Source organism: Thamnophis sirtalis, unplaced genomic scaffold, assembly GCF_051295495.1.
Source record: "Thamnophis sirtalis isolate CommonGarterSnake01/CBP01778 unplaced genomic scaffold, rThaSir2_p1.2 scaffold_9, whole genome shotgun sequence".
NCBI lineage: Eukaryota > Metazoa > Chordata > Lepidosauria > Squamata > Natricidae > Thamnophis > Thamnophis sirtalis.
The window spans coordinates 45,588,239-45,601,356 of record NW_028261389.1 but is presented as its reverse complement, the minus strand read 5'-3'; positions in this window follow the sequence as shown (position 1 = coordinate 45,601,356).

The window sequence follows — 13,118 nt, the reverse complement described above, 5'->3', positions numbered from 1 at the left end:
TCTAATTGGTCGCAGGGAGGTAATTGGCAGGAGGCGGTCTCTCTCTTTGATATTCTAATGAGTAGCGGTACTACTTTAATGTAGCTTCTATTCAAACATGCAATCTATTTTGTCTTTAGCCACTCTTAGAAATGAATTCTGAAAATATAGGTATTTTAGGCTGATCCAGATCTTATGTTTTTAACCTTAAAAAAAATACTATTCATGATTATTGATTCTTCCCTTTTCCTAAAGCATTTATGAATGCATTGTCCTGTTAAATCTAACAAATACATTTCAATGTTAGTGAAATAGAGTTGTGTGTTAAACTCATTCTGTTAGATCCATTGATGTAACGTCAGTATTAATTTCCTCTGGTCCAGGAGTAAGCATACTATGTCTTATAAAGGAAGCCACTACTACTGTTTCTATATATCAAAATTGAGATCTTTCACCAAGCAAATGTAGCTGATATTCCTTCATATGTATCATCATTGAATAAACAAATTAATCGTATATGAATATGGAGGAGTGGAAATGCTAATATACACCTAGTATAAACATAGTTACGGAGCCTTTAATTCTGCCTCAAAATTTAAAAAGTTAATGATTTTCATAGAGATGTTATCATTGAATAACAAATCACGTTTTAAGTTAATGAAAATATTTTAGTATTTCCAAGTGAAAGAGACTAAATCCAAAACACTGTGAAGCCCTATTTCTCATAAAAAGAGCAAACAAAAAAAAATAAGCTGTTACCCTAAGACTTTTTTTAAACACTGACGAAATATGCCATAATAGGCAAACTTATACATCCCAGTTCTCCATGGTATCGACGGGAGAATCCAGGATGGGGTTATTCTAGGCTGCTAGCTCGTTGACTGAATTGAAATTCTGAAGACACGCCTCCTTGCCAACGGTCCCCAGTCTTTCAATTCAGTCTCAGCTCGCAGGACTGGTTTCCTTGAGCTCTCAGCTCAGGTTGGAAGATTGTTGGATTACTATTTAAAAAAACTTTGAATATCAATTTAATTGGAAGGAGGATTGGTTCGCTGCTGTGAGGAACGCTGTAGGCACGGTTTGAAGGCTTACTTAGCCCAATTTAGAGCGATTGCGATTGTATGCGTTGAACGGCAATATTTACCTCACAAGACTTTTAGTAGCTGGACAGAAATCGCGCTACTCAATTTTGCAAGTCGATTGCAAGGCAGCTTTAAGGTTGTAAGGAAACGAAAGTGACAGCTGCCCTGTGCACTTGTATCATTGCCAAATTTTAAAGTGAAAATATCGGCTGAGGTGTTGGAATCGGCTAACCAATTCATCTGTTAGCTGAGCCTTTTTACTGTAGCAGCAGGGGATGGAAAACTGAGGCTTCAATATTATACAAGGCAAGAAGACCTGTCTGACTTCGCCACTAGATTTTCCCGTGAGCTGCTGCAGCAGCCGTTAACGGTCAATTCGAGCCTCAGCTGCAGCGGTGGCCATTTTCTGTGCTATGCTTCATTAGATCTTTCTCAGAGGCTCAATTAAGGCAGTGGCCACTTCTAATTTCCTATAACGGCTATTCCAATGCTCTGTTGGCCATCTAATTGCCTCCAGCTGCTATTACATTGTATTGAAGAAACATCAGTTTAGCTGTGAAATAAAATATGGGGATTTGGCCATTTTACCTACCCTGTTGAATGACTATTGTATTACAGGGATTCAGGCCACTTCAGTCTACCCTGTGTGATATTTACCGTTCTGCTGGCAGCGGCTATTTAGACAGTCTGATCCAGTCAGACACAACTATTGACTAACTTAATTACTGTCATTAGAGTGATGTGCAAGTACTGTCATGGCAGAAAGCAATAATAATTCCACGTCTGGCCAAATTGATTCTTCTCCAGTGCCATCAGAAGGACATTGGTCAAAGGACTTACCAAGCCTCACTCAGCCAGTTTGGCTGCAGCAGCAAAAATTAAAACAAAGGCCAGAGTTCAAAAAAAGGTATCTAGAGCTGAGAAGGCTGCAAATCAGAGTCAAAAAGCCTTAGATAGGGCAATAGCTAAGGCTACTGAACAACATACTAAATCTAAGTCATTAGACACTGCTTCGTTTTCAGTTGGTGTAGACAAACTCGGACCTGTCAGACAATATACAAATTGGTCACCTGAGGTTTCAAGTGAGCAGAGAGATGGATTGGGCCTATGTATGCAGGCATGGCCTTCTATCTCTCATGAGGGGTTTTATGTGGCACAGCCCTATGTCAAGATTACTGAGGTGGGGAACCGCCAAGCGGATGTGGAGGAGCAGGAGATACCTGCCTATTTTAGAAAATGGATGTCTCAGGCAATTAGACAGGAGATGGCTATATTTTAGCAAAGCCAGACTTCACATCCTTACTATACTATACAGAAATTCAGTACCCAGAGGGGGATCCAAGAGATGAACAAGAGCTTTGGGCTGGAACTTTATCACTTAGAGATTCTGCTAGGAGCCCATCTCCCTTATCGGAAGGTGAAAAACCTGGGGAGGGGGAGTTTTCTGAAGGCGAAGGTGAACAGCAAGTTTTGCCTAATTTTAAGGGCCTATTTAATCCATTTCTTTTTAAGTCTGTACTATCCAAGGTGAAGATGACTGCACGTATAGGAAAGGATGCAGTTGCGCAAGAGTCTGGCCAGGGGTCGGTGACAGAGGATGATTTCCTTTTCACAGAGAAGACAACAGTGTCTGATACTATCCCTATTCCTGGGATGTTCATGGATGTAATTAAAAGGCAGTGGACTACTCCGGCCACTCTTCCCAGGCCAAGTAATTCTGAAAATTCTTTGTATGCTGTTGATTCTGATCTTTTGACAGGTGCCCAAGGTAGATGCACCGGTGACCATTTTGATTTCTACTTCAGTGTTGCCACCTGATGCTGAGGATGCCTTGAAGGCGGAGGACAGAAAGGAGGAAATGGCTCTTCAAAGAGCACATCAGGCCGATTCTTGGACTATTAGGGCCACGACCATAGCTTCATTTTTCATCAGACCATCTTTGCATTGGCTTTGACATCTACAGAGTATGATTCCAGCAGAGGACGTACGTGTTTACCAGGACATCACTAAGATCATGGCTGCAGCTGAGTTCACCGCTGATGGGTCGTTGAATGCAGCTATGTTTGCGGCTCGAGCTATGGCAGCTAATGTCATGGCACGTCGTATGATATGGTTGTGTCATTGGTGCATGGACACTAAGCATAAGTGGAAGTTGGCTGCTTCCTTTTTGGGGGGACAACTTTTGGGGGAGTCTTTGTCACCTTTCCCTATTGAAACAAAAGACAAGAGGAAGGTATTACCTACACAGGGTAGAAGATCAGATTTCCGTGGCGGGGACAACAAGCCATGTCACTGGCAAAAGTGATTCAGAAACATCACTGTCGATAGGGGGCTGACTTACATTTTTCTTAGAAAGGTGGAAGGAAATCACAACCGATGTCTGGGTATTGCCCACTGTAACATCAGGGCTTTCTCTGGAATTTCGTTCCCCTCCTCCAAAGTTTTTTCTCCGCTGTCCCATATCAAGAAACCCAGAGAGAAGGGGTCTTATGGAAGCGGAAATCGAACATTTGTTGCAAATTCGAGCCATACAACTGGTTCCTCGGGAACAGTGGAGACAGGGATTCTATTCAATGATGTTTGTAATTCCGAAGGCTTCGGGGGGGATGGAGGGCAATTCTAAACTTGCGGGGTCTCAACAGGCATCTGGTTTACAGAAGGTTCAAGATGCATTCCCTTCAATCTATTCTGGCGGGAATCTGGCACGGGGACCTTTTGACCTCAGTAGATCTGACAGAGGCATACCTCCATATCCCTATACATCCAAATTACAGACAGTATCTGAGATTTTGTTACAACAACAGACATTTCCAATATGCAGCCCTCCCATTCAGACTTGCGTCGGCCCCCAAGGACTTTCACCAAAGTACTAGCAGCACTGGCTGCCTATCTTCGGACATTGCCCATCCGAATACAATGACGATTTATTCATTCAGGCCTTGTCTTACAGTCAGGCTGAAAAGGACCTTCAGACCACCATTCAGGTTCTAAGAGACCATGGATTTTCCATAAATCTGAAGCAATGTCATCTAGTCCCATCTACAACACTGTTACATTTAGGGGCGATATAGACACTCTCACCGGACATGTCTTTCTTTCCCAGGAGCGACAGGACAGCATCAAGGCATTAGCAGACCAGAGTGGTATCATTGGCGCTGCTGTCTCAGCTGCTGGGAAAACTAGTATCTTGCATCTCCCTAGTGTCCTGGGCAAGGTTCCATCGAGACTACAGTGATTCATGCTGCCAAAAAGCACATCGGAGTATGTCTCCAGTGAAAGTGCGGGTGCCACCAAAAGTATTACGATCGCTTCATTGGTGGGGGTCCAGGGCCAAATACAAAGGTTGTGTGTTCAGGGATATGTACAGGTTGATCATTGTGACAGATGTCAGTCTGTTTGGCTGGGGAGTACAGCTGGATCAGGGTCAGTGGACTCCTCAAGAGGTATCTCACAGTATAAACTGACTGGACTTGAGGGCGACATGTTTAGCTCTCAGAGCATTTCATCAGCAGATCTCTGGGGGCCCTGTAATGATTCTAACAGACAATGTGGCCCCAAAGGCTCACATAAATTGACAAGAGGGGACTCAGTCAAAAACTCTTATGAAGGAAGCAGAGACATTATGTCGGTGGGTGGAGACTCACCTGCTGTCCATCAGGGCTGAACATATAGCAGGGGTGAGAAATGTACAAGTGGACTGGTTGAGCAGGACCATGCAGAGTGGTGTTTGCATCCCAGACTCTTCGCAGAAATGTCTCACAGATTCGATCATCCTGTTCTAGATCTATTTGCCTCTCCAGAAAACACTCACCTTCTAAGATTTTTCTCCAGGTTTCCACCCCTGGAAGCGGAAGGAGTGGATGCTCTAAGATGCCCATGGCCTATACGCATTTCCCCCACTGCCTCTGATCTGGCGGTAGTGGGAAGGATGCTATTGGAGAGGGCGGAAGTTCTATTAGTGGCTCCCCATTGGCCAACGCAACCTTGGTTCGCTGATCTAGTCAGCCTATCAGTGGCCAGACCATGGATCATTCCTCCAGAGAAGATTTTTCTCAGCCAGGGACCCATGCAACATCCAGAACCCCAGTAGTTATGCTTGACTGTTTGGCAATTGAGCGGAAGCTGCTAAAATCTGAAAGATTATCTAATAAGGTCATTAATACCATTCAGGCAGCAAGAAAACCTTCTACCATCCGCATTTATAATGCAACATAGAGGGTATTTAGTATCTGGTGTCAGGAGAGAAAAAAATATTCTACATTGGCCTCAGTGGTGGAGGTACTGGAATTTCTGCAGGAGGGTTTGGAGAAAGGACTTCTTCAAACACATTCCGCAGACGAGTAGCAGCATTAACATTGGTGATTACTGTAGAAGGTGTTGGTTTGTTAGGTCACCATTCTAGAGTGAAGACCTTTCTCAAAGGACCTTCTAATTTGAGGCCACCTACGATACACTGTTATCCTACCTGGGATTTGCCCGAAGTATTACAGGCACTTACCACGACACCTTTTGAACCTTTGAGGGAGGCTAGTCTTCACCTCAACTAGCAGGTAAGAATTTATATTATAAAATAGAATTTAAGGGATTTCACACTTACTATATAGTTAAATGAACTGATGTCCATATTCATGCTTGCTCAAAATATACACTAAGGCCACTGTTCCCTCTAAGGTGCGCGGCTGCGCGGCCACGCACATGGCAAGAAACCCCCGCGCAGAGGTTTCTAACTGCCGCACAGATTTCTTTCAAAGTAAACGTAGGGAAGTCCTTTGCGGGCGGCTAGAACTGGCCGCCCGCAAAGGACCTCCCCAAACTTGTTTCAGCGACAGCTCTCAGCCTGGGCGGCAGCGTCATGCAGGCTGTGGAAGGAGGGGGAGGAGGAGGGAACCAAAGAGAGGCTTTTACCGAGTCTGCGCCCCACAGCCAGGACCGTCCTTGCACCTCAAGCCGCGTTTCTTCCTGCAAAGCCCTTCTGGCGTCAAGCGGAACTCTCGGGTTGCCCGAAGGGCTTTGCAGGAAGAAACGCGGCTTGAGGCGCAAGGACGGTCCTGGCTGTGGGGCGCAGACCCGGTAAAAGCCTCTCTTTGGTTCCCTTCTCCTCCTCCTCCTCCTTCTTTCTGGAGCCCCTTCCTCAAAGATTTGGTACCAAAGCAATGGCGGTGAGGAAGTTGTGTCTTTTGGATTTTGCACTGTTGTCTTTTCAATGGTTCTCAGACTGGTTGAACCTTTAGCAGCTGGGGTGATATTCTTTACTGTTAAGGTTACAATTGGATGTGTTGGACGAATCTTAAAAGATGAAACTTTTATTAAAACGTTTGACTTAACTAAAAACGTCTTCCTTTTTCTTCTTCTTCTTAAATATGATTTATTTATTTATTTTTACTTCAGAAGTTTGATGACCGTTGTACAAACTAATCCAACCTAAATGTAGAGGAGGAGAAGAAGGGGGGGATTTAAAAAGAGCAGAGGAAAAAGAAAAGAAAGCATGAAGAAAACATAAAGAAAGGGATGGGAGGGAGGGAAGGAAGGAAGGCACTTTATGTTGAAACAGAAAATATTATATAAGGAAGAAAATGGAAATAACTTAGGAAGGAAGGAAGGAAGGAAGGAAGGAAAGAAGGAAGGAAGGAAGGAAGGAAGGAAGGAATGAATTGCACTTAATATTGAAGGAAAAGAGAATGAAGGAAAAAGTATTGGAAGGATTGAAAGAAGGAAGGAGGAACAAAGAATTACACTTAATATTGAAATGGAAAAGAAAATATAATGAATGAAAGAAGAAGTATAGGAAGGAAGGGAAGGAAGGAAGGAAGGAAGGAAGGAAGGAAGGAAGGAAGGAAGAAACAAAGACTGTTGAAACAGAAAAGATAATATAAGGAAGAAAATGGAAAGACGTATAGGAAGGAAGGAAGGAAAAAAGGAAGACAATGTTGAAATGGAAAAGAATATAAGGAAGAAAATGGAAAAAAGTATAGGAAGAAAGGAAGAAATGTACTTAATATGGAAACAGACAAGGGAATGAAGGAAAAAATATTGGAAGGATTGAAAGAAGGAAGGAAGAATGGAAGGAACAAAGACAATGTTGAAATGGAAAAGAATATAAGGAAAAAAATGGAAAAATGTTAGGAAGGAAGAATTACACTTAATATTGAAACAATTGAATATAATGAAGGAAAAGGAAACAGGAATAAGGGAGGGACGGAGGACTTCAGCTCCCAGAATTTCCCTGGCTGAAGAATTCTGGGAACTGAAGTCCACCCCTCGTAAAGTGACCAAGGCTGGGAAAAGAATCCGCACTAGGGACAATGCAAGCTATGCTTCACCCCGTCAGTCCATCTTAGCGTGCAAGAAAGACATCAGACAACGCCATAGTTGCTATGGTAGCATTTGGCTATGCGCAGCGATGCTCTCCTGGTCTTTATGGGTGGGAGGGGGGCAGTTGAGCTGTGATGCTAATCCCCTCGTGGGAACACAGAGGGTGGGAGAAGAGAACCAAAGAACTTCAAACTCCAAGGTTCTGGAGTGGAGAATAAGGGGATCAACTTTGTCTAAATGACATTGACATATAAAGAACGGTTGTAGGAACTGGGTATGTCTAGTTTGATGAAAAGAAGGACTAGGGGAGACATGATAGCAGTCTTCCAATATCTCAGGGGTTGCTCCAAAGAAGAGGGAGTCAAACTATTCTCCAAGGCACCTGAAGGCTGGACAAGAAGCAATGGATGGAAACTAATCAAGGAGAGAAGCAACCTAGAACTAAGGATAAATTTCCTGACAGTGAGAACAATTAACCAATGGACCAACTTGCCTCCAGAAGTTGGGAATGCTCCAACACTGGAAGTTTTAAAGAAGATTTTGGATAACCGTTTGTCTTAAGTAGTGTAGGGTTTCCTGCCTAGGCAGGGGGTTGGACTAGAAGACCTCCAAGGTCCCTTCTGTCATTCTATTCTACGATTAGGGGACTGGAGGCTAAAACATATGAAGAATGGTTGCAAGAACTGGGTATAATGAAAAGAAGGAATTGGGGAGACATGATAGCAGTCTTCCAATATCTCAGGGGTTGCCACAAAAAAAGAGGGAGTCAAGCTATTCTCCAAAGCACCTGAGGGCAGGACAAGAAGCAATGGGTGGAAACTAATCAAGGAGAGAAGAAACTTAGAACTAAGGAGAAAATTCCTAACAGTTAAAACAATTAACGGAACAGCTTGCCTCCAGAAGTTGTGAATGCCCCAACACTGGAAGTCTTTAAGAAGATGTGGGATAGCCATTTGTCTTAAGTGGTGTAGGGTTTCCTGCCTAAGCAGGGAGTTGGACTAGAAGACCTCCAAGGTCCCTTCCAATTCTATTTCTATTGTATTCTCTATATTCTATTCTTTCTCTATTCTATTCTAATCTCTTCTGAACTAAATGTTTATCTAGAACTCAAATAAATAGCTGCTTTTTGGTTTTATTTTTTTTAATATTTATCAGTCTCTCTTTTATTCCATACTTCTGGTTGAAAGACTATTCTATGTCATGCTAAACAAATGCATATTCTAGTGGCGGCGGGAGCTCGTTGGCATCTTCAGCAGCAGCCCTGCCCCCTGTGAAAAAAACAAAGATGGAGCAGATCCACGCAGATGACGTTGCTGCAACATGACTGGAGGAGGAATTCTGGGAGTTGAAGTCCACAAGGCTTAAAGCTGTCAGGTTTGAAGACCCCTGGGGTTTTTTTCCTAAAGGGTTAGGGGTGCGAGGGTCTTGTAACTTGACAGCTTTAAGACTTGCACGCTTCAATGCCAGAGTTTCTGAGCCAACATTTTGGTTGCTAAGCAGGAGCATTGTTAAGTGATACTGATATTATATAACACTTTTAATTAAGCGGGTACCTTGAATAAACATAACTTTGAGTTTCAAATAATACTGATTTCGTTGTTGTCTTAGGTGACATCTGTGAAAAAAATTCAGGTGCTCAGGCATGAAAATGTGCCGCTCAAACACTATACTTTTCCGCTCACACTGAAAAAAAATTAGAGGGAACATTGACTAAGGCTTGTACACATATTTTGCAATGAACCATATTCTATAGATTTGTTACTATGCATGCATTTCCAGCTTCATTCCTAGCCATTCACACCCTCCAAGATTTTCCATGGTGGTTGTGAGTGAAGGGAATATAGCATTAGCAACAAACATGATAGAAATTTGGGAGTTAAAGCATGGTGAGAGTTTCAATTAGATTAGCTCCATCCCCTTTGATATTCTGAAAGTCCTTCAAGAACTAGTTATGTAATCAGGCTTGGGGCTGCCAGGAAACCAGAGATAAACTCAAATGGGTCCTTTGTTAAGTGCCTATTGTTATAATTTCTATTTTAATCTGGATTTTATATTTTTATATTGCTTATTTTTATATCTGTTATTTGATTGTTTATACACTGCCCAGAGACAGTTTGTAAAAAGGGTGACTATATAAATTGGATCAATAAATACATAAACAAGCATTGCCTGCCAAAAGAAGAGGTTCATAATGCATACCTTTGTATTGCACTTCAATTAAATAGAAATTCTATTTATTATACAAATGTAAAATGATTTATTTCAAATGCTTCTATAGTGGTTTGTGTAATTCTGAGCAGCTTATTTGTAAACAAACTTTTCTGGCTTTGTCATTTTTAATTACAGTGATAAAATGCTAATTCATGTCATAGTCTCTTGTTCCCCTGCAGCCCATTTTCACAGCTTAAACCATGTTATGAGAAATCTTCAACTTGCCGATGGTAGAATTGAACTGTACCTCCTGCTAATCCAAATCAAACATTGCGAAGATGCAAGTTATAGTTCAGCAACAACTAGGGTAATAGATTCTCACAACTGTGAAATAAAAATAAAAATCAATAGAACAAGCAATACACAGGGAGACTGTTTTTATAATATTTTTGAACAAAAGAAATTATAAATGATAGTGGCACACAACATTAACACATGGGAATAATGCTATGTACACTGCATTACATCATTGCCTCAATCTCTGGTGCTGACCTTTTCATATGTATGCAATTATTTTGGCTGTTTTTTCTGTCCTGGCTGAAACAGTAACTATGCTATAGTTAAACAACTAAACAAAGAAATACAGATGCTTAATGCTGTCCTGCTTGATATTTAGAAAGTTACCTGATGTAATTTTCAATCATGAATAAAACTAGGTTATATAGGCAAGTACTGGTATAATATTTTTATAGGACTTTCTCGTGTACATTAAGTTCTACTGTTTGTTTAGAAGAAATCTCATGAGTGTTGATATAAGAACATTAAAAATCCATCACAATAAACATAGATTACAATTATTGATTTCCTAGGTGCATTTGATTGCAATCTGAATTTTCATTAATATTGCATAAGCTGTCATTTTAAACATGAAAAGATGTTTTGTTCAATAATGATTTACCAATGGGAACACCACCACCTATTGGTTTCTTTATGCTCCAATTAGCAGTATGGAAAATCCAAAATGTGAATTCTCATTATAGCCAAATAAGAAACATTAATATTTGAAAATCCATTCATTTTGCAGCATTCATCCTCTTTCTCCTGAATTTAGGACATCAGCTTGAAGGCATATATGGCAATGATTGAATATTTTTAGTCAAAAATATTTATACCCCCAAACTCATTAGAAGTAAGCAGCATTGTTTTGAACATTATGCTTGCACCAACTCTCCATTATTTAAAAAAAAACCAATTTATTTCATAGCTAAAAGATGTGACAATAAGAAATTCTAACATACCATATTTCTGGTGCAAGATGAGAGACCGTTTCTGCCTAAGCTTAGGCAGCTCTAAATCTCCTTTTAGGGAAACAGATTTTTTTCACAGAAATAGATTTACCTTGTCAAAGGTATGTCTCGCTCAAGTCAAGTTCCTCTCCAGGTAATTACAAATCTAAATCCAATCCGTGATATTATCTAGCTATTAATATATTATGTTGATAGCTGTAGAGCTTTGCTGACACTCATAACCTAGCCTACAGCTTTGGGAATTTGAATTAAATCTTTCATCCAAGTACTAACCAGTCTGACTCAATTTTCAAGATAATTCAAGGCTGCGCAGCTGCTACTCTTTGATGATGCCTTGATTTACCATGATCTGAAGATTAATATGGACAGATATTATTATCATGAGGTCATGAGTTCTTGTCATAAGTGCTCTTTCTATAAAAGTTCCTATAGCAATTCATCTGAAATTAGAACTTTTCACCTTGAAAACACTTCTCTTTTCCTTCAAAGACTTTCTTCAAAGCACATTGGAAGGAACTAGAAAATTAACTACCCTAAATTTCACAATGTAATATTTAACAAGCCTTAGTCTGAAATCTGTGAACAATTTAAAACTATGTTGTGGCCAACTCACTTTTGATAACTTCTTTGCTTTGCTTTTGACCTCTTATTTGGAATTCCTAGTTTTGTAAGAGCTGTATTTCCATTTGGAAAAAAATTAAAGACATGTACAATTTAAACTTAATTTAAGCTAAACTTAAGTTTAGCACTGCATCATGTGAAAAGCCATTATGATTTATTCAACCAACACAATTAAAACAAGTCACTTAGTCTGCATGAAATCACAATAGAATGGAACACCATAGCTACTAAATTCAGCTTATTGCACTATGTGCAGCATCAGAAATATATAAAAATGCTTTCCAAAGTTACATGGGCATAATTGAAGGCAAAGGTAAAGCTATAAATCAATTGACTTTCATATTGTATCTAATTACATTATTTAAAAGTCACTCCTAAAAATAGAGCCTTTGTCATCCTAGCTGGATCATAAATTTCATTTTAAAGTACAGATGCAAATAGATAAATGTACATATTTTAAAAATGTGTGCAAATTAATCTAAGTAATAGCATGAAATGTACTAGAAGGGTAAGCATCAAGGCTGACAGTGTTTGATGTATACAAATCTTGCAACCATCCTTGAATTAAAACATTCTAATCAACATAAAAACTTTAAAAATAGCTTTCTTTATATAAGAACTTCTCAGGAATCTGTAGGGACATATCAGATGTCGGTAGCTATGATTATCTTAGGAAATGTGTGAAAAATTGATGGTTTGGAACAAATTTTTTAATATTTCATGCTGCCTGGAAAACTTCACAAAAAAGCAATCTAGAAACCAGTCTAAACCACTTGGGGGGAAATCTAATTTTAAATAATTACATTGCTCAATCGCTAAATGCATTTATACAGAGACAAAGATAGTAGTTTGCTGAATAAACCACAAGATTTAATTGTATATTTTTCCTAAGCAGACAGAATATGTATATGCAAGTTCAGGTTTTACATGCAACAGAGTGGCAGCTGGACTTCACAGGATAACAGCATCAGGTTGATAATGACAGCTGGCAGCCTAGATTTTCCTCATACTTTCTGGTTTCATATTTTTGTTGTTTGCATCAGGTTGGTAGAAACAGTAGGTTAGGAACATATATAATCTTCGACATGATCCTATGATTTTCACATTATCTAAATTGCTTTTTGAAAATCTTTAATGTAAACAGGAAATATGTGGTCACCTTTCTTGCCACCAGATGGATAGCCCCTTCCATAACAAATTACAAGGCATGGTGTACGAGTTCTTATAACGCTAAATGAACTATCAACTATCAATAATCTGCATTTTATCAGTGACCGTTTTTAAACGGCTACTTATAAATCAGCACTAATTTCTTCCGTTTTACTTCCTTGGGCTTCAATCTTTACTCCCCCGTTCGTTGTTCCGGAGTCTAGGCGCACGCAGTCCTTTAGGGTTACTACACTCTCCTCCGTCTGATTTAACTACAACACGTTTATGAGCCTTGAAGGGACCCAAAAATTCTTCATGCAGTTATAGACGGTACCAAGGCCTTCCCTGTAGAAAAAATATGAGTGACACAGGCCCCGTCCCCAACGGCACCATCGCGTCCACTTACAAGACATCACACGTTCACTACGTCATCTCCACCCGGCCTAGTTTACCTTGGCAACTTTAAGACCTGTGGACTTCAACTCCCAGCTTTGCTGGCTGAGGAACTCTGGGAGTT